Source organism: Pleurodeles waltl, chromosome 6 (assembly GCF_031143425.1).
Source record: "Pleurodeles waltl isolate 20211129_DDA chromosome 6, aPleWal1.hap1.20221129, whole genome shotgun sequence".
Classification (NCBI taxonomy): Eukaryota; Metazoa; Chordata; class Amphibia; order Caudata; family Salamandridae; genus Pleurodeles; species Pleurodeles waltl.
The window spans coordinates 1431948288-1431972252 of NC_090445.1; positions in this window are offsets into that span (position 1 = coordinate 1431948288).

The window sequence follows — 23965 nt, forward strand, 5'->3', positions numbered from 1 at the left end:
CTACAAGATCCTTCTCCAACAACAGGTGAAAAGGGCATCAAAGTATCCCCTACCCACCCTGCCTTTCAGGATACAATTCCTGTGGTGGGAGAAACCTCTCAAAGGGTGACACGTGTACCAAGGGAACCATCAGCTAGCACAGCTGAACTCCCTGAGGTAGAAGTACCTCTCTGTGGGATAACTAATATTGGTGAGAAAAAGTGTACCATTTCAGTTAACATGGAGCATCCCTCCAACCCTCCCAGAGAAACTTTAGTGCAGCAACCCTGCACTGCCTCAGAACACTTAGGACAGCAGCCCTGCCCTAGTGTGGAGCTCATAGGACAGCATCCCTGCCCTGCTCCAACTCAAGAGAAACAGCATCCCTGTTCTTTCTTACAGCCATATGGACCACGTTTTTGCCCAGCTATGGCTTTATTGAGACAGAATCCCTGTCTGGAATTCTCATCACTTGACATAGGTCCAGTGGACAATTCCCACTGCTCTAAACTTAAACATACTAATATGAACTCTGAGAATATAACTTCACATTGTTGGCTAGCTAAACATCTTCAAACAGGGTGGTTTACATCCCCACAGGGAAGTAGACTTATAGTGGATGATAAAGGGAGTAACCAATATATTGCAGAGATACTCTCCAATTATCACCACTTAGACAATAAGGACTCAACTGGCCAAGGTTGGCCTTATTGTCCTTTGTTTGGGTTGGGGGGGGGTTGTGTAGGAAGGTAGCCTCTTTCTAGCCTTGTTACCCCTACGTTTGGCCTGTTTGTAAGTATATGTCAGGGTGTTTTTACTGTCTCACTGGGATCCTGCTAGCCAGGGCCCAGTTCTCATAGTGAAAACCCTATGTTGTCAATATGTTTGATATGTGTCACTGGGATCCTGCTAGCCAGGACCCCTGTGCTCATAAGTTTGTGGCCTATATGTGTTCCCTGTGTGGTGCCTAACTGTATCACTGAGGCTCTGCTAACCAGAACCTCAGTGTTTATGCTCTCTCTGCTTTTAAAATTGTCACTGCAGGCTAGTGACTAATTTTACCAATTCTCATTGGCACACTGGAACACCCTTATAATGCCCTTGTATATGGTACCTAGGTACCCAGGGTATTGGGGTTCCAGGAGATCCCTATGGGCTGCAGCATTTCTTTTGCCACCCATAGGGAGCTCAGACAATTCCTACACAGGACTGACACTGCAGCCTGATTTAAATAACGTCCACGTTATTTCACAGCCATTTCACACTGCACTTAAGTAACTTATAAGTCACCTATATGTCTAACCCTCACTTGATGAAGGTTAGGTGCAAAGTTACTTGTGTGTGGGCACGCGGGCACTATACAGGGTGCCCCCACATTGTTCAGGGCAAATTCCCCGGACTTTGTGAGTGCGGGGACACCATGACAAGCGTGCACTACATATAGGTCACTACCGATAAGTAGCGTCACAATGGTAACTCCGAACATGGCCATTTAACATGTCTAGGGTCATGGAATTGTCACCCCAATACCATCCTGGTATTAGGGGGACAATTCCATGCATCCCCGGGTCTCCAGCATAGAGCCCGGGTTCTGTCAAACTAACTTTCTGGGGTCTCCACTGAAGCTACTGCTGCTGCCAACCCCTCAGACAGGTTTCTGCCCCCCTGGGGCCTGGGCAGCCTGGTCCCAGGAAGGCAGAACAAAGGATTTCCTCTGAGAGAGGGTGTTACACCCTCTCCCTTTGGAAATAGGTGTGAAGGGCCTGAGAGGACTAGCCTCCCCTGGCCTCTGGAAATGCCTTGAAGGGCACAGATGGTGCCCTCTTTGCATAAGCCAGTCTACACCGGTTCAGGGATCCCCCCAGCCATGCTCTGGCATGAAACTGGACAAAGGAAAGGGGAGTGACCACACCCCTGACCAGCACCTCCCAGGGGAGGTGCTCAGAGCTCCTCCAGTGTGTCCCAGACCTCTGCCATCTTGGATGCAGAGGTGTGAAGGCACAATGGACAGCTCTGAGTGGCCAGTGCCAGCAGGTGACGTCAGAGACCACTCCTGATAGGTGCTTACCTTTCTCAGTAGCCAATCCTCCTCTGTGGGCTATTTAGGGTCTCTCCTGTGGGCATCTCACCAGATAACGAATGCAAGAGCTCACCAGAGTTCCTCTGCACTTCCCTCTTCGACTTCTGCCAAGGATCGAACGCTGACTGCTCCAGGACGCCTACATAACCGCAACAAAGTAGCAAGAAGACTACCAGCAACATTGTAGCGCCTCATTCTGCTTGCTTTCTCGACTTTTTCCTGGTGGTGCATGCTCCAAGGGCTGTCTGCCTTCACCCTGCACTGGAAGCCAAGAAGAAATCTCCCGTGGGTCGACGGAATCTGCCCCCTGCTAACGCAGGCACCAAACTTCTGCATCACCGGTCCTCTGGGTCCCCTCTCATCCTGACGAGCGTGGTCCCTGGAACACAGGAGCTGTGTCCAAATGTCTTCAACAGTCCAGTGGCCCTTCTGTCCAAATTTGTTGGAGGTAAGTCCTTGCCTCCCCATGCCAGACAGTAATCCTGGGTACTACGTGAACAGCAGCTGCTCGGGCTTCTGTGCACTTTTGCAAGACTTCCTTTGTGCACAGCCTAGCCCAGGTCCCCAGCACTCCGTCCTGCATTGCCCAACTCCCTGAGTTGGACTCCAACGTTGTGGGACCCTCTTTTGTGGCTCTGAGTTGACCGTTGTCCTCAGATCTTCTAAGTGCAGAACTGATTAAGTTCCCACTGCCTATGGGGGCATTTGTTGTCTTGCAGAAGGTTGTTTTGTGCAGCTCTACTTGTTTCTGATGGAAAAATGATCTGGTTACATGATTAGCAAAAAGGCCTTTATTAAGGTAAGCAGGGTTGGTGTCTCATTGAGCAGTAAGTACTAGGCCCAAGCAGAAATATAATTCCATTCACAGGGTTGGTGGAATTTGAGTACCTCTGCAATGCACATGTAACATGGAGTTCCTGTCAAATTCCACTAGGTAAACTTCCGCTTGCAAGCGCAAATGAGATATGACACCCCCTAGAGCTAATTCTGGCCACCATGGAGCCTTCTGGCTGCATTTTATGACGCAGGTAATTGCGAACGTTCATACAGTGTTTTTTTAAGTAGATTTTCTACATGAGAAGCAGCTAAAAAATACCCTTTCAAGTTGATATTCTACTCAAACTGACAGTTTCTTTTAAGTACGAAAAACAATTTGTTATTTTACTTTTTTTTTCAACAGAAAGGAAGTGCCCCAGTGACTTTAACTTCCTCTTCCTGCCCAGAAGGCTCCTCCCAGTGCTTTGCCCATCTAGTGGTCACTTTACTTTCGAATTTAAAGGTGAAAGGATCACTCTTTTTGTCTGCAGTTCCTGCTGCATTCATACTATTGGATTTTAAGGACTTTGTATTTGTGAAATCACAACAAGTACCTTCGAAATATTTTTTTGATAAGGGTGTTGTTTGACAGAGGGCATGCCCCAGTATTTTTTATTGTGCTTTTATTCATTATTTAAAATTTGATTGTGTTTGTGGTGAATGGCCTGGAGTTGCAGTTTAGGCCTAGTATTTTTTGCATTTAATTTTCATCTTATATAAGGGAAAAGGTTGTACAGCTAAGTACATGTTATCCTTGTTTGTTAAATTTCCACTATACATTTATTTTACCCTGTGGCCTAGTCTGCCTGCCAGTACTTGACACTGGGCATATTAAACAACTGTTTCTGTGGCGTATGTTGTTTTAAAAAATCTATGATTTTGGCCAGGGATAGCATTGGATTAAATGAAAACTGTATTTTTTTTGCATTTCACTTTTTTCCTGCAAAAATGTATTTTGGTGTGGGTAATATCACGCTTTGGGAGGATGTTTGTTGTAAAAATGTTCTGAGCTGACCTCATTTTGATTTTGGCATTGGCAACTTAACAATAGTGTTTTCTTCATTGTTTGCCATGTCTCCTTTGTCTGGCTAGTGTGTGTGTGTGTGGGTGGGTGTGGGGGTGTTGGAATAGGCCACCACTTTGTCTTTGTTCTCCATGCCATGTGCCCGGCTTCCATTTTGTGTAGTAAGTGTCCATATGCCTGAATATGTTTTATGTTGTCTGTGTCTCCTTGTTGTGGTTGTATGGCCATGTGGCCTGTGGACATTTTATGCAGCCAGTTAGTGTGCATTTGCCATGGGCCTGAATGTTTTCTTTGTTGTCCATGCCTCCTTGCTTGCTCTTGTTGTTTGACCATGTGGTTGTTGGCCATTTTGTGTAGCCATTAAGTGTACCTTTTTTTGCATGTGTTCTCTGTTCCCCATCCATTTCCTGTAACCCTGCCAGCCATAGGTGCTCAGCAGCGTACATTTTTTTAAGATGTATGTCATTGTATCCTGTACTCCCTGCCTGCCATAGACCTACCCACCAGCATTCCTTATTTTAAGGATTATTCCATTTTCTCCTGCACCCTCCACCTGCCATAGGTGCACACTAGCATTTATTTTTTATGGATTATTCCGGTTACTCTGCACCCTCTGCCTGCCATAGGTGCATACAAGCATTAATTTTTAAGAATTATTTGATTTTCCCTTCACTCCCTGTCTGCCAAAGGTATTTCCCCTTAGAAGCACCTAAAGCAAACAGTTACATATGAATGTTGTTCTCCTGATTGAAATATTATGTTATTTGTGGATTGGACTCTATACACTATTGTTATTAATTATTTGGGATAACCTCAATACATTTTATTGTCTGTGCTATGAATAATTCAAACTGCAAAAATGACACATTTAATTGTTTTTCTTATTTGTTGGCTTTTAGGTGCACAAGAGACATCACCAACAGTACTTCCAGACAGAAGTCCAGAACAAAGTGACGTCATCAGAGCATGTGACACCTCTGCTTCCACTTGTGCATGTCAATGCCAACTGACAGAGCTTGAAGATGGCCTTAAAGAAAGGTGCTGCCAAGAAAGTGGTCAGTGAGGAGGAGAAGAAGCAGATTGCCATCACTGGTTTGCGCCCTTGTCCTTTTCAGGAAACTTTGTGTGCCTGCCACACCATCCTCCGGGCAGCAAGCTGTGGGCAGCACTCCCACATCAACAACACCAGCGCCCCAACCTAAGCCCAACTCCATGTCTCTCTGCGAGGCAGCCACCGCAATTATCTGAATTGGAATTTATCTCAACTTCAAAACTAGTAGTCAATTGTTGCAGGAAACTGAGCACAGTGGACAACAGGAACTGCAGCCACAGCCAGCAATCATTCTTCCTTTAGTAGGAGCAGAACAGCAGGTTGAGCATCCTGCTGCACAAGATGTACCTGTTCTTTACTCACTGGCTTCCCAATCTACAGCAAGAAAAAGAAAGGGTACTCCACCATCTACTCCAAGCCCCCCTCTGATGATCTGGACATGGTTTGGACCCCAGTTGAGTCTGAGACTCACAAAGATAGATAAGGGAAAAGGAAAGTTCCTGAAAGATTTGAATTATGGAAGGGGAGGAGGACGAAGACGAGACAGCCATTGTCGTGGAAGCTGGCTCAGAGGACACTGACATTACCCTTCCTATTCAACCAACTCAGAAGGAAGCAGCACTGGTTCCATCACCAGCTTCCATATTTGTAAGGCCCCTACTGAGACCTGCATCCACCACTACCTCAGTCTAAGCACACACTGCAGATAGGCAATCATCGACATACCCACCTACCTCCAGTTCTTTGGCATTGGCATCAGTGGCAGACTAAAAAGTTCTACTCACCAGTTTGGGACTTCTTTACGATTAGCAAGCAGAAGGTTGACATTGCAATATACTCCATTTGTCAGGCAAGTGTTCTTCAAAGTAAGCCTGGTTCCCACTATTTCTGGAGGCCAACAACCAATATTAAAAAATATCATGCAATCCGGTGAGAGAAGCACTTTAAAAACATTGTTGCTAGTGGTGGTGGTGATGAGAGGGGAATCAGCTCTGGTCACGGTAGGAGGTGATAAGGAAGAAGAGGGCGACAGCTTTACAGAGAGCAGCACTGTCCCCAGCAGTCCACCAGCAGCATCACCTGCATCAGCAACCTCAAAATGACACAAGACTCAGATGGAGACACCACTGCATACAGTGACTACCTCAACATACACATTGACTCTACGATCTCTTGGCTCTCTCTGGAAGTCACTGGCGTCAGTGGTTGTTAGACAGGAGTGGCTTTTCAAACGCAACTAAACAATGGCATGTTTGTGCAACTGGAAGCTGGGGAAAATGTTAGCGCTGGACCTCCTCCCTTTTTCTTTTAGGGAAGGAGTGGGATTTTTTTTAAATATGTGGTGGCCATCTACTCAAAAATCAAAGATTCCCAGCTGGGCATGTTTTGCCAGAGTCGCTTTTACAGCGCTCCTTCACAATGTGCTGCAATTGGTTGGACAAGCTTTGAAACAGAGAGCTGTTCACAGTATCCACTTGATGACAGACATGTATCAATACATATGTATCACTACATGATGGGTGGGGTAAGGCAACAGCTATCTTCAGGTCTCATCACTGGAGAAACTTTTAAGGGTGTTGCGGCATGCAAAAGTAGCGATGTTCGCCATGGAGACATCCCATACAGCTGCAAACGTGGTGGAGACTTTAACAGCAAGGCGTTTGAATGCTGCGATCAGGGGTCTCAGAATTCTATTTGTTGTCATGGACTATGGCAGTGAAATAGTTAAGGCCATGGCAGATGGTGGATATTCCAGGGTCCTGTGTTTGGCGCATTGCATCAACCTAATTTCGCAGTATTTTCTCAAAAAAAGAAGACATAGTCAGCAACCTACTGGCCACTGCAGAAGAATCTGCACTTATTTCAGCCATTCTTTTAGTGCCCGCAAGCAGCTGAGGATCATTCAGCATGCTAACAGAGAAGCAGTCAAAGCCCTCATACATGAGGTGCTAACACATTGGAAATCTACCTACTACATGTTGCAGCGTCTATTTGAGCAATACAGACCAATCACCGAGTTTGTCCTTCAAAGAGGAGGGGCTGCAACTGGGAAAACCATGAGCATGGAGATCAACAAATGGAGCGTAGTCAAATGCCTAAAACTGTTGCAACTTCATTATGAGGTTTTCACATGGGAAGTCAGGGAGGAGGACACTAAATTGAGCCAAGCTATCCCATTGTTGCATCTACTACTGGAGCAGTTAAAAAGGTGTTGCAAAAGTTTGCTGGTGTGAACGGCAACACTGAAGGGCACGAGTTGGTTGAGAGCGTAATTCTTTCCTTGGCTGTTAATCCAAGGCTTAAAATAGAGATCGTGTCTTTCAAAGAGTACATCTGTGCCACAATGCTTGATCCAAGATACAAAAAAACTGGCCACTTTCATTCCTTTTTCAGAAATTGATGGTTTGCTATGCAAGACATTGATTATTGAGCAAGCGAGAGACCTGGAAGAAGATCGGCTGAAAGTTAAAGTCCCAGTCAGACGTTCTGGCGTGCAGGCTTCAACCTTCAGAGAGGGCAGTAGTGCTGTCTCACAGTAGCCAATACCAGCAACAGAAGATTTGGACCCAACCTCTGCAATGACATGGGTTCAAGTGCTAGGGCTTAAGTTGAGTGCAGAGGTGAAGGCAACAGAGGTAGAGAAAGTGGCAGCACCAATGACCATTTAGAGGATGTTCCAAGACTGTCTGGATGACCCAGTAGAGGTCTACGTGGACTAAAACCCATTGGCTTATTGGTATGGAAAGCTACACCAGTGACCAGCACTCAGAAGGCTGGCAATAAAGTATCTGGCTTGTCCATTAGCCAGTGTGTTTGCTGAGCGTGTGTTCAATGCAGCTGGTGCAGTTGACACAAGCAGAAGGACCTGTTTCGCTCTTCAAAACGTGGAGCGATAGACCATGATTAAAATTAACCAACACTCTATACCACATGATTACAGTGTTCCTGAAACATCACAGGAAGAGGAGGATAAGGACGACTGGTCAGACTGAGGGGCATTAGCTGACCAAATTTCAGGTGAACCTCTTGAGTTTGAGCACAAACTTTATTTCTATGACTGAGTAGGCCACCATGGAACTTTCAGATTATTGTCGAACTGCTTTACCAAAAGAAAATGGATATAGGTATTTATTAAAATGTATGGCTGGATTGGAGTTGGACCAGTGTGCTTTGAAGAAGCCTTCCCATTCCCTTCAAGGACACTGGAGACAATGCCTTCCTCCATCCCAAGCCAATCCTACTTTTTTTCATTACCTAGCAGGGCTGCCCCAGTAAATATCATTAATTTACAAGACCGCCAATATGTTGCTTCCATGGGAAAAGAGGATATGCAGTATGACAAGTGTGTACCACTGTGTTTGAATTGCAACAGGTAACTAATGCTCCAATGAATGATAGATTATTTAGTGAGTGAGAGGAATGATGATTCATGTGGTGGCAGACAGTGATGGTGTTCAACTAAACTGTAAGCTTGATTTTGATGATTTGCAATGTTCGGGGGCTTATTAGTGATTTTGCCTGAAACTGATTGGCCCTTTCATACTAAACTACATCTACTTGCATGGTTCACTCCTTGCTGTACTTTTTATCTGGTTCTTCGGAGACCAGCTGAGTCAGGTTAGCTAACAAAAACCACTCTACATAAAATGCTCAAATTATTTTGCTCTCCTTGTTCATCAACAGCACTACATGTCTATCTCTCTGAATCTCATTTGTGTCGAGAGCCAGACTTATTCATTACTCAGAGTCAGGACTTAGGGTGGGACTACCTCAACAGCCAGAAGAAGGAAGTTATCTACTTCAAAGGGAAACCTGCATGATGATGACTCTAAGAGGCCTACTCAGCCTTTTGAACTGGAGAGAGGAGCATTGATTTGGGAAATACTGAGTAGTATGCTGACTCAAATGCCAAACTACACCATTATGTGGTTGTAGTCGGGGTCTGTAACTGGAGACAGACATGTGATGTCACATCATCACATGATGGACGCACTCAGCTAAATGTTATGACAGTTGTGAAATTGATCAGCCAGCTACATGCAGCAACTTGTCTGGTGCATGTACTCTCACTTCTGGGTTAATCACACATAAGTCATCATGAATGATTGTAACAGCTTATGCTCTTGCTTTGCCTCTTGGGCCATTCCTATTGAAGCTTAACTTCTGTCCTTCTTCTTGGCTCTACGATATTGTTTCTGTTTTACAATCCATAGGCCTTCTCTTTTTCTGCACAAAAGGTGACAGCTCAATACCAGTCATTCTTACCTTACCAGACTGGTTCAGCCATGCACCCAAAACTGACATTCTGAGAAGAATGCTGATGTACCGCCCAATGTGGCATTTATGTACAGCATCATTGTTCTTTTAACAATCAGAATTTTTAGAGCTGTGTGGGTTCACTACTCCATAATTTGTATTTTTCAAACCTAGAGGACAGAATATTAAGATATATAATACTGTGGGTCTCTGGACTATAGGACTGTTTGCAATGCATTTAACTGAGCTATCATTCCTTCATTTCCTTTCACAACAGATTTGGTGATGATGATGTGCTGCTCATCATGATTATTGTTGTGTGGTGTTTTTCTTTGTCACACCTTTCCCCAACTACCCGTTCCCATCCATTCCTCAAACCCTTATCCCTCCTCCCCCTAACTGTGTGATATATTGAGGTGTGGTTTATGAATTTAAACCATAAATGGATCACACACTTGGTGGGGTGGATGTGGTAAAAGCGGCACAAACTCACTGTGGGATCTTATCTTACCACAAACACCCACACCAACCCCACTTACCCACCCACACATAAAAGGGATACATATATAACATCAGTTGTTAACATCATCATTTAGGCATTGTGTTGCTTAAATGCTTAACCTTCTCCTGTCCTGAGACCTCTTCTCTCTTACCAAGGATTTTGTAAGTTTAAATGATTGAATACTAGCTCCCCATTGTTCAGAAGTTACTATTGGTAGTATTTGTAATAACATCAGGTCTTTGTGCCATTGTGGTGGTGTGGTCTCAATCTTTGATAAATTATGATATAAATAACCTACTAACTCTGTGTTCTCTTTCAATCTATTTGCCTGTGATGGATGATCCTTCTCAATAATCCTACAGTTGGAGTTTACCTAGGTGGGAGTGAGACTTCGCTTATGATGTTGCCACTGTTCGCAAGCTAGCCAGCTACTACTACCACCACCATTAGGAGGGCACCTTGGGAAATCCTGCAATAAAGTTTTGGAAGATTGAGAGAGGTAGCAGCCATTGCTGCATCTATTAAGGTAGGAGAATTAAGAAGTGAAGTGAACTAGTTTTGTTAGTAACGTCTACTGAAGGTTACTTTTTTATGTATATTGTATGCAATAGGCATATACATTCCCCCAAGCGGATAGTTGCCCATAGTTGCAGAGAGTAGTAGGACAAGGGTATAACTACCTGGTATACACTTTGAAAAGTGGCTTGGTGCTCTAAAAGCAGCAAATGTTAGCACGCCCAACCAATAAGACATCTAGTTTATGTTGTTCCCAATCTGGTAGCAGGGTATTGTTTGGGTATAAGTAAAGGAGGTAACCTGGCAAATAATTATATGGCAAATGACTTCAGAATCAGCTAGGTAAAGACTGAAGGGGAAAAGTTGATGGACAGCATTTGACTGTTCAGAGAGCAGTTTTTTATCAATCAAAAAAACAGGCTACTCTAAAAGCAGTCCAAAGACAAAATACAGATTGATGTCATATTGAAGAAACAAACTACCCATTTATTTTTGTAACAAATAAAATCCACCCTCTCCACCCACAAAACGCCCACCACTCTCCCGAAGCAAATAAGTAAATCAGTCAAATGTCCAAAATAACCAGTCCAAAGTCCATGCTCCAACTGACCTTCCCAGTTCTCACCCTCCCCACCCACAACAGAAGTCACTACCACCAAAGCAAGTATATTTAAAAAAAGGCTTTAAAGGGCATCTAGCCGGGGTGAAAGCATGCTACTTCTTGTTAAAGCAGTGCCAGCTCCTGTAGGACATAGTGGGGGAGTGGAAGATCAGGAGAAGGGGGAAGCAGTGTTGGATCCTGGCTGCCAATAGTGGTGGGAATGATGTTACTGGGATTGAGGTGCCGGTGATCCAGGCTGGCCAGAGAGACTGGGGGCATTGGCATGTGCCTCAAACTCCTCGTCCTCCGAAACCATCAGCAGCTGTTATTCAGCCTAGATGGCCTCCATTCAGTGGTGTCACAGCCCGGCGGCTATCTCCTGCTATGATGGTTGACCAGGAGGAGTAGCATTATAAAGAAAGAAAATTGCTGGTGCTCTAGGGCCTTTGGAATATTTGATGTGATTAGTCCCAGGGACAAGTTTACCCCGCACATGCATCACATACAAAATAGTACTGACTGCAAGGAATTAAGTCAGAATACCACCAGAATAAACATGGGTCTTTTCGTTTAAAAGATTGCATAGTGAAAACTAAACAGACACTTTGTGTGTAAAAAGAAAAAGTACCTCTCATTTATGAGCGAAACATATATGCAACACAATTAGTAGTATTGTTGCTGTGCCATGTTAATAGAGGCATGCTAGCACTGGATCTGCTACTCTCTGAAATCTGCAACATGTTTTTGGGGCAGCTGTAATTGACTATTTTATTATCTTACTTTAATTCCAATGGCTCTCATCTTATCTGTCCACCTTTCAATCAGACATGTTTTAAGGAATGGTCAGAGTGGGCCCTGCCCAGGGCCCAGCCTTTCAGGTGGGATCCCAGATAGAGCCAGCCCTGTTTGGCAGAGAGTCTTGTCCTCATGACCTTGAATAATTCTTAAACAGATTGTTTTACAGATTTTTTCTTTGTATTTAATTTTTAATATGAGTGGTTAATAGGAGCATGTGACAGACACCTTGTAGAGAAATACTTTTGTTTTTCAATACCATTCAACACTGATAAACAATTTTTAAAATCAAATCAGGGCTTCACATACATAAATGGGAGGGGCCACAAATATTATTTGCAGTAATATTAGTTAGCTGCTGCTGTATTATAATATTAAAAACACGTCACTATCCCTGAATATTAGATGTAAACCCAGTTAGAAATTTGACCAATGTGCCTGTGGATGCTCCGTGGCCTGCCAAAGAGGGCATGACAGAGCTGAAACTGGATCATGAATTATAAGCTGTTCCTAACAGGGCTCCCTAAATGTGCTTAGCTCTGGGCCTCTGAAATCCTCAATATGTCCCTGATTTCAATTCTATCCTGTCTCCAAAGAGACAGATGAATAATAATCATACTATGACACACATGTCACATATAACGCGGATATCCTGTCCACAGTAAGGAGTAGAAAAGATTAGCACTGCGCAATATATCTTTCATTTGGCACGTTCGTCACAGAGTATCCCATCCACCAAACTCTTAATCAGGCACTTAGTCCTACTCTACTCCTTGTCCTTGCCCTCCATCTCAAATTATTTTAGTTTCAACAAATACCTTCACTTTGCAATAATGAATGTTACTCTACTGCAAGGTAAGTTAGAAGGATTAAGCTAGGTAGAGGTTCTGCTATAGAATAGTCACTGATCATCATGAGCTAAGCTTTTGCTTAGTCAGTTACTTTAGTAGACGAATGACGAAAGGAAAACATTTGAACAGGCATAAATCCATCATGGAAGCCATGAAAAATATATACATGCCTGAAAAATGAGACTCATACCAAGAGTAGATTTGTAATTTGTTTGGTAGACTGTGACAGAAATTAGGAAAGAATAATAGCGTGAAGGAGGAGTAGGAGGTGACTGAGTGGGCACTAGGAAACACACTTTGTTTTCGGGTTTCAGTGCCTTGAAAACTTTTTAACTGAAGCAGACGCACATTTCACGGCCAACAATGCAGTGTTGAATTGAACCATGCTACAGTTAGGTCACAGTTGGTGAAATGCCATGGGCAGTGAGGTGATGATGATGGGTGGGATATCTGCCTCATTGAGCATTTACAATATACTTAATATGTCAATAGCAAGCAATGTGGCTTTACACCACTCAAACCTGCAACCGCTGGGGCTCCCCCCCCTCCAAACTCCTGGGCCTTCTCCGTCGCACTGGCATTTCCCCTGGCTTAGGCACTGGTGGTCTGTGTAGCTAGAATTTCTTTTACCTATTTTAGATACCAGATTTGCTTCCTAAGTAATTATTATAATTTTGAACAAAGTACAACAGCATACCCCACTACAGTTTGGTTAACAGTATCTTCTATCGAAACTATCCCTTTGAGAGGTTTGTTGGCTGACATGTTAGAAAAGCCAGCTAGTCAAGCCAACCAAAAACTTTTTTCTTGTAATGGAGGGACAGAGCTTTGACGAGTCACTTAAGAATGAAGAGGTGGAATGGTAAATGAAGGACATATGGTCTTGGTTGGCAAATGCAATGGGATCTCATTACTTTCCTTTCTTGTTGCACTGACATGGAAACTGCAGGTGTACTGTATAAATGAATGATAACACAAGAGTGGGGGGCCTATGACCATGGCCACTTTCTCATTTTGACTATTTGAGAAATAGCAAGAAATCCTTCTCAACAAACGTGCATTGAACATTAGCTTATTTGGGCCTGAAATCATCACAGCATCAAAAATCTGTTCCCGAAGTCTTACAGTACCACAAGACATATAAGGGAAGAGGGAAAGCTTACTAAAAGAGCTTAAGAAAGCTACAAATAGGAGGATGTCAGCTACAGAAACAGAAAAGATAGAAAAAAAGGAGGGATAAAAATTATTTAACGAACATTAGACAGAGGAGTTGAAAAAAAAGGAGACAGTATAAAAAATAAACAAGGCAAAATTTACTCGTGGGGAGAGGCAAAATTTAGGGAAATAAGAATAACAGGACTAACTGGGGTCAACTGAGTCATCTGCCATAGTGCTATTGGTGGTTCCAACCACCACAGTGCTGGTGCTGGCAGCGCATTCACCCTGCTCTGATGCCCTCTTGCCCTTGGGTGCTGATGTAAGAAATAAGGAAAATAAAAAAAATACTATACATCACTGGGAGATTGGGACTGGATGAGTTACATAAAGAAAGGCAAAGAGAACGCTAACTCGATGATATACTACTATCTTAGTGATGGGAAAGAGGAGTCTGCATCACTTCTTAAGTAATCAGTGCAAGCGAGCGCTGAGTATAAGCACCTGGCTAGTTCAAGTTGGATCAGATATTATTCATAAACATAACTTACCTCTCAGTGTGAGCAGCATGCTATATTGAAAAAATAGCATTTTTAGAACACAAAAAATAATTATTACTCACCGAGCCCTGCAACCTTGACACCCAGTAGGTCAGGTAGGTCCTATTCCCTGTCAATAATGTCTACCTAGCAGTGTGTCAGCTGCTGTGTGGGGTGCCCCAACCCCGTGCTGCGCCACACACACTGACACACTCTCCCCCACACCAACCGATACTCCAGCAGGGTGTACTCTCTCTCAGCATGCTGCCAACATGGAGGGAAGGTGGCACTGGACCTAAATGACTAGCACAGTCACCTCTACCTCAGTAAAAATGGGGAGGGGCTGCACCTCTGAACAGAGCCAGTGCCCACAGGATGTGTGAGTGGCACTGGCACCACTGCTGCCTACTTCTGCCATGGGGCTGGGTGAAAAAAAGAAGAAGTAGGACAACACAATACACAAGTAGGCAGAAAGCAAGTGGAACAGAAGAAAAATGAAAGCAAACAAAAGTACAAAAGGTCATAACAAAGTTTTTAAAAAAAGACAAAAATGTTGAACCACACACAGAAAGACACATTGTGATAAAAAAATAAGTAAATGAGGGGTGGGTGAGTAGGATAAAGATCAGTTAGGGTGTGATTGACACAGATGCATAAAATAGGCCCAGGAGCGTGCACAGAAGAGCAGAAAGCAGGTCAAACAAAAATGGCCACGCACAGGCATACCCGTGGTGCCTTTTGCATTGATTTTCAGAATGAAATGCACTACTTTCATGAAAAAACAGTGCAAAGAGCTGGACATGTATTTTTTTTGCCCGTTCATGGAGTTCAGCTGAATCTTGCAGAGTTTTTTGTAACCCCGCGGAGTTTCAAGGAACAAAACTCTGCTAGTTCCACCGAGGTCTAGTAAGTACCTGGGGAGGCACAGTATCTTCTAGTTGAAAGGACAAGGAAACACCTAAAGAGATGTTTAGTTTGGCTGTAAGAGCTAACTTTGCCCGAGCTAGGCTTTGTGAATGCATGGATGATATATGATGCTTCTTACCACTTACCCAGCTGAACTCTTTTTTGCAAAGTTTGGAGATGAAAAGCTTTGCTAAGAATATTTTGCCACCTAGCATAGTATAAACAAAGTTGCTAAACTAAAGATTCTTTCGCAAGCAGAGGTGGCTGAAAGAGTGCAAGGGAAGAATGTCTACCCAAATCAAAATTCAGTAGACAAATGAAGGAAAAAGGATGGAGTTGGTGGTGGTTGTCCATCAGAGACACATAAAAAAACATTATAAATTAGTGAAGTTGTCTGTTTTATAGTTTTTGATATAGTTTGTTAATACATTTGTAGTTTTGTAATGCTATTCATTTTTTTAATTTATCAAATGTAAAGTTACTTTTGATTTGTTTGCTTAATAGTTGATGTAGATTTTAATAGTATTACAGTATTGTAATGCTCTCTAAAACTGTCAGTTCCATTTCAGGGAGTGCAGAATTACTCCTGTATGTATATGCATCTATGTGGTACTACTCAAACCTTTTTATGCTACAGAGAGTTGGCAATGGGGAAGCCAATTATTTGAATACCCTACTATGCTGACATGTCAGGCAACAATGAGGTCTCACTAGAGAGATCAGTCCTGTGCACTCTATCGTATAGCAACCTCTCATTCAAGAGAGCGATTTTGGAGCAGAGTCCAGTGCATCTTCATTCTACAACACATTGCTATCAGCTATTGCAGATATGATAGTGATGAGGGCAGCTCTTTTGCATATGTTACTATCTATGTTTGTGACTTTGGAGAAAAGTTTAAGTGGAGAGATCTGCCTGTATACACCCTACTACACATGCCTGTCCCTATGGAGAGACATCTGGGGGAGAGCGGAGTGTGTCCTCGCATTCAAATATGCACACAAATTGTCCAAGAGACAGTTATCTGCAAAGAGGCTGCTCCATTTTGTCCTCTACGTGGACATTCATCACTATAAAAAAAAGTATGAGCAGAAATCACAGTCTCTACCCATAGCCTACTTTGCATATGTGCTAGTCAGGGGAGATTTCTGACCTGATAGGGCAGTGTGCCTTCATACCCTAGTCTTTATAGTTGTCATTCAAGATAGACTTCTCAGCATAAAGGTTATTAAAGGTTATTTTCTCTCCAAAGCTTAGATGCAGATCTGTGATCCTGTTGAGAGCTGTGACCAGAGAGGTAAGCCCCTTTTCATACCTTAATTTGCATACCTATCATCCAAAAGACAGGTTACAGGAGAGGGGCCAGTGTCTCTCCACATTCTACTACACAGAAGTATCATCCATGACAGATGTGAAAGCAAAACAGCAAGCCCCTCCCCATAGCCTAGCCTATTATCTATATCTGTCAGCATGGGAAGAGGTATCAGGAGAGAGGTAAGTTTTTTGCAAAGCTTACTACAGACACCTCTCAGCCTGGGGAGATGTGTTAGCAGACAGCTCACTTCCTTCTCAGACACTACTGCATATCCAAGTTGCTCTAGGGAGATATGTCAGCAGAGAGGCCACTCCTTTCCCCCACATCGTACTGCATCTCTATGTTGCCCTGGAGATAGGTGTAAGTGGAGAGGACAATGTTTCTCTACAAACTACTGTGTATGTCTGTCATCCTGGGGAAATATGTCATTGGAGAGGCAAATTAATTCTCACATACTAATATAAATGGCTATTGCTGGGGGAGAGGTCTCAGTGAAGAGACCAATACCTCTAACACTTGCCATGCAATAGAGAGGTCTCACATGTGACATAAATACTTTCCATACCATACTTTGCATACTGCTAAACCTGGGGAAAGGTGTGAGTAGAGAAGTGATTCCTCTTTACAGCCTACTCTAGAGTCTAGACACTGGTTACCTTGATGCAAGGTCTCAGTGGAGAGGCAAGTCCCTCCCCATACTCTACTACACACAGTTGTTGGCCTGCAGAGAGCTTTCAGTGAGAACCCAGTCTGTCCTCACACCATACTATGAGGTATGAGAAATGGAGAGGTCTCTTTCTCTTTACACCCTATGGGGAATATAAGGTACAAGTACTGTAATGAAGGGAAGTGTAAATTCCCTCCCCCAAAAAATGTTTTACAGTCTTGTGTGGGTCTGGTGGGAGCAGAAAAAAAGGTGGAGGGTAGAGAAAATATTTTGCAAGAAAGAGGTTTCAGTGCAGAGACTTCTGTGTTTGCATAGTCTAATACACATACCCTATGGTACAGAGCTATTATGCATGAAAAATTGGTTAAGTGTTTGAGCTTTCTAGACTTTTGCGAGAGCTGAACAAATTTGTGGATGAGGGCAGGCGTTTGAGGGTTCCACCATTCTCACAAGAGTCTTGCTGGTATCAGTATTCCTAAAAAAAGAGATTTATACATGAAACAATCACATAATGGTGAATTAGGGTGGGGGGGAGGAGCCAAAATGACGGCCGGGAAGGACGCCTAATTTGTGAGCTCTGTCCCAGACTCACTATAAACATCCTGTAGGGCGCCCCCGGATCCCCATCGGCGCTTCGGAGGGTGCGATCTGCCCCCGGCGTACCAGCGCGGTCCGGAGGAGCCGAGAACCTTGGCGACAGGGCCAGCCTCGTGGCCAGGAGACGACACACGAGGTGCCTGGGCTGGCGCGCCCGGCAAGACGCGGACTGCTTTCGGGGCACCCGATCGCGTCCCCTTGAGGAGCTCGTGTGGTGAGCCGTCACGAAATTGCTCACATCGGTGAGCGACCGGCGTTGCTGGCGCGCCGGGAACGAGGAGAGCCCTCTCTTTCGCCCCCCGGCCGGAGCTCTCTCTGGCTGATCGAGCGACCGGAGCAGCACTTGGTGCGCCCGCGGTGTGGTGCGGCGCCTGAAAACTGATGCGGCGGTGACCCCGGGCTGGGGCATTGTGGAAGAAAAACGACTCACCGGGAGCTGATTCGGCCACCGGGCCCCCATGGAAGGAGGAAGGCCTGTACTGGATCAGGCTGGGACGCCTGCCTGAAGAGCGATGCCGGAGTGGGCCTATCTGAAGGCGGGTCGGGCGCTCGGGGACCGCGGCTCCCGGCCTGCAGCGGGGACTGCTGTGCACGGAGCCAGCAACCACACATCGTTGAGGTGAGGGGGGGCTCGACTGGGGGGCTCAGTTCCCGGCTGCGGGTGAGGAGGAGCGGCTGGGACTCCCCCCCACCCCCTCTGACCCTCTCCATTGAGGCACCATTGCTCGGGAACTCGAATGGCGGCGCATCACGCTCGGGACCCTGCTCCCCCGTGCTTGCGGCACGTTGCTAACGAAGCGCCGCACAGTGGTCTCACTGGTTCCACCCCAGGGGGCCTCTGAGTGAAGAAGCGGGCCTGGGCCGCGAGAGTGGGGGCCACGCCTAAGACCTGAGCGTCCTGCCACGGGGCAGATATTGCCAGCTGTTCCCCATCCTCTGATTTCGGCCAACAGACGCAGGGGTGGATGTAAACCCGCCTGGAGGACAGATCCCTACTCCCATTTTGTTTTGCTGTGCTTCCCTCTCTCCATTCCCTGTCGCTCCCCCCCGTCGAGCAACTGCTGCCTGTCTCCACCGTTGTCTCCAGGGCGATTGGCATACTAGCTCAGGAGGCACATGACTCCAATACCACAAGGGGCACATTATACAACTCCAGGGCAACTCAACGCTGGGACCTACCGATGGGCTGGTAGCCCCCGCATTAGCCCGTGAACAAGCAGGTGCACGAACTGGACAGCTAAAAGTTAACAAGCCCCGTCTAAGCTCCACTAGCCACTGTGGAACCCGGAGAGCAAGGGAGTAAACACTGAGACAAGAACAAACGGCAAAATGGCAATTTGCTGTGAGGACAACGCCAAGTCGTACCTTGCTGCACCCCACAAGGCACCTGCATAGCAGACAGTGAAAATCGCGACACCCGTCGCACCCCTGCAACACCGCCGGCTCCATTCGGGAAAGTCTGAATGGCTCCCGCGGTCTTCTGACCGCAGAGCGGTCATTTGACGGGGTAAGTTTGGCGGGCGGCCGCCAAACTTGGAATGACCCCCTAAGTCCTCTCTGGAAAACAGAATAGATGCAGTCTCACAAGACCTGAATTTACTTCGAGTGGATCACCGTAAATTGTCGGAAAGAGTAAAAACGGCAGAAAAGGGGATGTCCGAACTAACTCCTATGACCCAGGATAATCAAAAACAAATTCAACGCCTGGATGCGGAGTTGAAGGTGCTCTGGAGAAGGTCGGAGGAGGCGGAGACTTGATCGCGCCGCAGCAACGTTCGCTTTCTGGGGCTTCCTGAAAATATGCGGCAACCAAACTCGGAAATATTCCTGGAACAGTGGCTAATTAAAGAAGTACTAAATGGGGCTCCAGCCAAGCTCTTCTCCGTGGAAACGGTGCACAGAATCCCAGGCAGACCTTCTGCCCCAGGTCAACGACCTAGACCACTGATTGCCAGATTTTTAAATTACAGGGATTGAGACGCAATTTTGCAACAGTTCCGCAACAAAGGCCCATATAATTATGAAGACTCAATCATTAATTCATACCCAGACTTCACACAGGAGGTGCAAAGATAACGTAACTCTTATGTTAAAATCAAGCAGCGTCTGCGTGAACACAATATTAAATACGCTTTATTGTTCCCCGCTAAACTAAGAGTGGTATCGGAGGATCGCACCCACATATTTACCTCTCCCGAGGACGCCTGGACATGGCTGCATGCCAAGGGCCTCGCGGGCCCCCTGGAGGGCGCGGAAGGAGATGAGGAATGGCTAGCCTCCGCCTCAAGGAGGCGATCCAGGAGGCGCACCAGGGGACAACGTAATGACCAATAGGTAGCAGAAGAAAGAGCAAAAGTGTTGAAAGAGACTCCCCTACTAACGCAAAACAACTTTGCGGTAATCAGGACGACTCCTGAGATCAGCATGGACTCCGACACGGCCAGTTCTGACTCTACAATAACAGGAGAGCTGAAAGGACCGATTGTTACCCCCAGAACTGCAGACGAACTCTAACCACACACAACTGTTTCACCTTCCCACTTGCACTCATAGTGGATGTGACTGGATGGCACCGGAGGTTTCAGGGCAGCAGTGGACGCCGGAGACCGCGCACCCCCAACAACGAATATCTTTTGTACAAACTCACATCTAACTGTTGAAGTACATTTCGGGGGCTGACGGGGGGACGCGTGGGGGAGGGGGGTTTATACACACTGGGGGTGCCAACGACCGCGGGAGCACCGCCAACAGGCTGACGGTGCTCCCATGGCATTCTGACCGCGGCGGTACAGCCGCGGTCAGATACGGGAAACCGGCGGTGTACCGCCGGTTTCCCGCTGCCCAAGGGAATCCTCCATGGCGGCGCTGCAAGCGGCGCCGCCATGGGGATTCCGACCCCCTTACCGCCAGCCTTGTTCTGGCGGTTTTGACCGCCAGAACCTGGCTGGCGGTAACGGGTGTCGTGGGGCCCCCTAACAGGGCCCCTGCACTGCCCATGCCAATGGCATGGGCACTGCAGGGGCCCCCTAACAGGGCCCCACCAAGATTTTCAGTGTCTGCCACGCAGACACTGAAAATCGCGACGGGTGCAACTGCACCCGTCGCACCCCTTCCACTCCGCCGGCTCCATTCGGAGCCGGCATCCTCATGGAAGGGGGTTTCCCGCTGGGCTGGCGGGCGGCCTTCTGGCGGTCGCCCGCCAGCCCAGCGGGAAACTCAGAATTACCGCGGCGGTCTTTTGACCGCGCAGCGGTATTCTGCCGGCGGGACTTTGGCGGGCGGCCTCCGCCGCCCGCCAAAGTCAGAATGACCCCCTAAGTCTGCGGAAAGATGTGAGCCCCACAAAAGAGCCACATCTGGTCGACAAGATAACACCACCACGGATATCCAGACGGATACAGGTTTTATCATACACTCACGGGGTAAGTAGTTTCACACAAGTTGTTAGTTGGGTTGGGGATCAGGTTGGGGAGGGCGGGAGTAGTAAACCAGTAAAAATGCACACAACAGATCCATTCAAAACACAGGGAACACTGCTGCAAACAGTAACTTTAATAAATAGCACTGCTGGAGGGGCTGCTGACTGGAAGGCCAAGTTGAATGGCAGGAATCCACGAATAGGCATATCTTATAAACCCACATGGCACCTCACGTGCTGCGCAACATAAATCAGTATGATAAAGTGACATGGAATGTATGGGGCATGGGAGCGCCGAGCAAAAGATCTCGAGTTTATGCACGCCTTAGGCGACTGGGCATACATATTGCTATTTTACAAGAGACACACTTGCTGGAGTCAGATTTGCGGGAGCTGCGCGCGAAGTGGGGAGGACAGTTGACAGGCACAACATACTCAGCTTTCGCAAGAGGAGTATTGATATGGATTGCAGGCAGTGTCCCATTCCTCCAAACGGCACACAGAATAGATCATGGGGGCAGAGTCGTTGTGGTGGAAGGCCAGCTGGATGGCAGACAGCTGTCTGTAGTTGGTATATATGCCCCTAACAGCGGGATCGCAGGATTCCTGGGCACGCTCATGCTGACACTACTGACAAACCCATCGGCTCCGGCCATCTGGGGTGGAGATTTTAACAGCACACCGACTGCAACATTAGACAGGTCCAACGCCCAAGCGAGTTCGATAGCAAAGAGAAACACCACAAGTCCTTTGCAGATATGGGCAGGCGATATGAGACTATATGATATATGGCGCATGAGACATCCGCAACAGAGGGAATACTCATTCTATTCAGCCCCACACAAAACACACACTAGAATAGATATAATATGGGGAACCCAGGACATTGGAGCACGGGTCAATGGGTCAGAATATTTAGCGAAGACATTGTCAGATCTCTCACCATTGAGAGTAACATTGGACTGGGGTAGGAGACGACAGGCGATCCCCACGTGGCGCCTGCAGGTGGATGCTCTTCAAGACCAGGCATTTGTAGAAACACTGAAAACCACATTGAGACAGTACTGGGAAACAAATGACTCAACCGCAAACTCACGAGCTGTAGAGTGGGATGCCCACAAAGCGGTGGCACGAGGGCAATGCATCTCCACCACATGGGGAGTAAGATGCACCTTGCATGTGGAAATTGGTAAACTAAAAAAGGAGCTCAGAACAGCAGAAATAGCAGTAGCGTGTAAGGAAGTCCCCTAAACAGTGCTAAAAGGAGCGCTGAAAATATAACGAGGTAGACAGTAGACTCCGTCGTCACGATTATAACTATCATTTAATGCGTCTGCAAACAGAAGGCGATAGGTCGGGTAGACTGCTGGCGTGGCTGCTACGGGAGGACAGACAGCAATCCCCCATCGAGGCCATACGGGTTGGCACACAGACTACGGTCACTACGCAAGTTGAGATAAATGAAACGTTTAGAGAATATTACGCGAATTTATACACCAAACGCTCCTCGTGTACATCTCTACAACTCGAGTCCTTCCTTGGGGGCTCTCCCTTACCGCGACTATCTCAAGCAGACAGGGATTCACTCGAAACTCCTGTGACAATGGGGGAAATAGACTTAGCCCTAGCGCCGATAGCCAGGAACAAAGCACCGGGCATAGACGGCCTCCCGATAGAGTATTACACTACCTACTCATCTTGCTTGAAGCCCCAACTGCTGAAGGTGTTTGAAGAGGCGTGGGCTAATGAACTACTGCCCCCATCCCAGAGAGAAGCTATGATAGTGGTTCTCCCCAAACAGGGTTGGGACCCCACAGATGTCAAATCTTATAGACCACTCTCGCTCTTAAACTTAGACTGTAAAATATTGGGTAAAATAATGGCAAATAGACTAGCTCCCATCATACACAGCCTAATACATGACGACCAAAACGGTTTTATCCCGAAGCGTAACACCTTCTTAAATATCCGCAGACTACTGAGCATAATGGGAGATACTCCCCCGGATGCACATGACGAAATGGTGTTATTATTGGATATTGAAAAGGCATTTGACACGCTAGAGTGGGACTTCCTCCTAGCCACAATGCGGGGAATGGGAATAGGCCCCAATTACACACGCTGTGTCCGGACACTATACTCCAACCCACAGTGAAAACGGGCGGAGTCATATCCGACAGTTTCCCAATCTCCAGGGGCACGAGACAGGGCTGCCCCCTCTCCCCATTACTGTTCGCTATAGCAATGGAACCATTAGCGGCAAGAGTACGCTCCATGGAAAATAGATGGGGAATAGTCAGGAATGGGATACATCATGTAATCTCACTATATGCTGATGATGCTTTAATATACTCCCGGAAAGGTAACGAGGTGTTACCCTCAGTAATATCATTACTGGCTGAGTTTGGAGGTATAGCCGGCCTAGTGGTAAATTGGGAAAAGTCGTGGGTGTTCCTGTTGGTCAGGTGGTCATCGGAAAGACAGGAGAATGCTCCGCCGGGGCATCTGAAATGGTGTTTCGAAATATTCAAATACCTCGGGGTAAATATATACCACAATACAGATGACCTTAGAGACGGCAACTTGGGGAGAGTGCTGGCCTCCATAAAGGGCTCGCTGCGATTCTGGAATAAACTACCGCTATCGCCTCCAGGTAGGGTGGCGGTCGAGAATCTGCTGATATTGCCTAGGATGTTATATTTCTTTGCGGCCTTGCCAATTAACATTCCCAAAAGTTTTTTCAGTAATCTGAATGCAACGTTGCTACAACTCATATGGGGTCGGGGCAGAGCGCGTGTGGCACTAACTACACTGCAACACCCAGTGGATGCGGGCGGTTTGGGAGCTCCCAATTTTGAACTTTACTATGCAGCTGCACAGCTGCAGTGGCTACAGAAC